The sequence below is a fragment of the Pristiophorus japonicus genome, chromosome 13 (assembly GCF_044704955.1).
Source record: "Pristiophorus japonicus isolate sPriJap1 chromosome 13, sPriJap1.hap1, whole genome shotgun sequence".
In the NCBI taxonomy this organism is placed as follows: Eukaryota; Metazoa; Chordata; class Chondrichthyes; family Pristiophoridae; genus Pristiophorus; species Pristiophorus japonicus.
The window spans coordinates 66,356,510-66,359,881 of NC_091989.1; positions in this window are offsets into that span (position 1 = coordinate 66,356,510).

A 3,372-nucleotide genomic window follows, 5' to 3' on the forward strand; every position below is an offset into this window, starting at 1 on the left:
CCAAGGTCTTCTATTGCAGAGAAGAAAAAATTGCATGTATTTAATATGCCAGTCCTTCCAAACATATTGAACAAACTTGTTTTTAAATTGTTGTATATATTTTCATTTTCAATAGATTGTGGGTAGGAAATCAGCATATTGTACATCTTGGGTGAGTGTGATTCCCTTTTTCTTTTTCTCCCCTCAATTTTATGTGGATGCTGGTGTTTCTGCTATATCATCTGACTTTAGAAATTTAATTTGGAAAACAGATAACTTACCCTGTCTTGATGTGCACCATAGTAAAGAAATTAAGAGACCCTGTGTCTCCAAAATCAGCAGGTTTGTGGAAGTGCACAAGTCTCGAGCCACGTTTGTCTCCCAAATTTCATATTCAAGCGTCAGGCCATCTTTTCATCCATCACTCTGGGCTTCAGTGTCCCTCGAGATAGGTAGGCACTTCTGTAAATGCCACTATTAAGCTGTACTGGCACTGAATTAAGGTATTGAATAAGATAACTCTGTTAACTGTTCTGGTGGGGTAGCTAAAATGGGCCCTTTGCTGACAATGTAGGAATTCTAATACATTTCTGCAACTGCCGTAGGTTAGAAGTGGTCTTCTAGGTTGAAATATTTGGTCATGAGGGGATTTTCTGGGAATATTTGGTGTGGGACTAATCTATGGAGTTTATCTTCTACCGCTGGGGTTGATCACCAAAACTATATTGCACATATGCTACAACTTGAATGGCCAAGCCCACAATAGAAGAAAAAGAAATGATTCAGCAGCTTGCATAAGACATTGCACTATTTCAGTTTATCCCCCAACCACTTGCTCCTCATCTGCCAACTTTCTGTTGCTGTTTAGAGTTCCAATACCCTAGCAACTAGTGGGGTCTGATTCTAAAACAGGCCATGGATATTCAAACATTAAGCTACACATTTCTCCATTTGATGAATAACACAATTCTGTAGAAATCTGGGTTTTTTTCTGTAATAGCTTAGATACCTGTAATACAATTCCTAGTCCTGTCTTGTAATCTACTTGTATTGCAGAACAATAAGGCACTTCATGGGGCCGACACTGCGTGGGAAGTTGTGAAGAATGTTAGGAGAGTCGACCAGAGCCATGATGTAAGGGTTTTTAGGATGTTTGAAAGTGGGGAGATGGGAAACAAACTAGAGGGGTTTGTTTCTATGTTTAGAAAGAAAATTCTGGTGTACAGTGTGATGTTTGAAGGTTGTGCCACTGATTGGGGAAGGGGGGTGGGGAAGAGGAAGATGCATAGTAAGTCATTTGGGAGAGTGGAGGATTCCAACTGGGACACAGGACTGCAGCCGGTAAAGTGAGAGGGATTTATAAATGTGCACAAGGATTTTAAAATCTGGTGGAGCAGAGGGAGGCAGCAGAGGTTGGCAAGGACAGGACAGATTGGTGAGCTTGGCATGGGTACAGGATAGGATGTGGAATTGTGTAGAGGGGAGGCCGATGAGAACTGAGCCTGGAGGAGAGTTTCAGTGGAGGTGAAGTAAGGGCGGAGACGCATGAAGTTTGAGGTGGAAAGCTCAGCTGAGTTTCTGCATCATCAGAACCATCTTGAGAGTACACTTGGGGGAATGGAATCAGTAGCTACTGTAGTTTGACTAGGCCTGAATAGAGTGGCCTCTATCTTGCCATTGTTTGAGCTGAGGAAAGTTTGGGTCTATCTACAACTTGAATTCAGACAAGCAGCAGAGTAACAGTTGAAGTTGGTGGTGGAGAGGGAAAGATGGGTCTCGTCAGTAAATATGCATACATGTCAACCTATTGACACAAGCTGACTGGTCAAAACAGCCCTAAATGAAGGCTGTATGACCTATGAAACAAGGAGTTGGACTTGAGTGCAGCGGGATACGGCCCGGTCATCATTTAAACTACAATATTCCCAACATAACATTCCTTTTATGCTGGAGGAAGAAACAAAATGCCCAAAAACAGTTTACTTTAGTGGTGGATTTAGAGCTTACTGAAGATAGATGTGACTTGTGAAGCTATGAGAGATTTTCTCTGGGGAGCTGGGGCCATTTCCAAAAAATGTTGATTGTCATTTTCTGACCATTTGGAGCCAACTAATTTGACCTCAACAAAAATAATTTCCCTTGGAAAGGTTAGTGACATTTTAAACGTGGAAATAAAAGTAGGTTTTGGTGACTTCAGTTACATTTTCGAGTCTGGTAACTGAGCCCAGCTTTGATTTGTAGACCGAAATCTTTGGAGTACACGCCTACAATAATTGCAATCCGTGCCTTTGCGTCCACAAAACAAAACTGCCTTGTTATTGCACCAATCCCCGTCCTGACCCAATGGCAGTCTAGAGATAGGCACAGGATGATGTGCATTAAAGGTAATACACAATTTTACTTTTAAATCATTTCAGGAGGGATAAAGGTGTCAATAGCATTGAAACAAAACTTTATAATGGAGTTCTGATGAAGGATGATACCCAGATTTTATTTCTCATTTTAGATGCTGATCGACCTGCTGTGTATTTCAAATATTTTCTAACACACGTGGCTACTAATTGCTATTGGTGATATTCGATCAATGCGTAACATATTCCTTCGACTTTCCTCTGCTATTTTAACAGAAGGATTGACATATTTAAAATAAATGGGTAAAAAAATTCCATTAAAATAGCAGACAGAGGAAAGTCAGTAAAAGTTCAGTAATTTCTGGCCTATATTTTAGTATGGTTATGTTACTGGATGAGTAATCCATAGAATGTGAGATCAAATCTTAGTTTGAGAATTTTAATTTTTTTTTTGGAGAAAGAAAAACCTGATCCAGTTTCAGTAAAAGTGACTATGAAACTGTTGGATGGTCTTAAAAATACAGCTGGTTCCCTAATGTCCTTCAGGGAAGGAAACCTGCCATCTTTTTCCAGTCTGGCCTCTGACTCCAGTCCCACTGCCCTCTAAAAAGGCTGAGCAAGCCACTCATTTGCATCAAACTCTCGGGGCTACCAGGGATAGGTGATCAATTCCAAGAACAAGTTTTCACAAAAATTAATGAATTTGACTGCTTTAATATGGAAACTGTCTAGCTATCTCCCCTTGACATTCAACAGGATTATCATCGTCGAATCTCCCCACCACAAATATCCTGGGGCATATCATTGACCAGAAACTTAACTGAACCAACCACATAAATACTGTGTGCTCTGCAGCGAAGAACTCCCTTTCTGATTTCCCCAAAGCCTTATCTGTAAGGCACAAGTCAGGAGTGTGATGGAATATTCTATTTTGCCTGGATGAGTGTGGCTCTAACCATGCTCAAGAAGCTCGATGCCATCCGGCACAAAGCAGCCCATTTGATTGGCACCCTATCCACCACCTTAACCATTCACTCCCTCC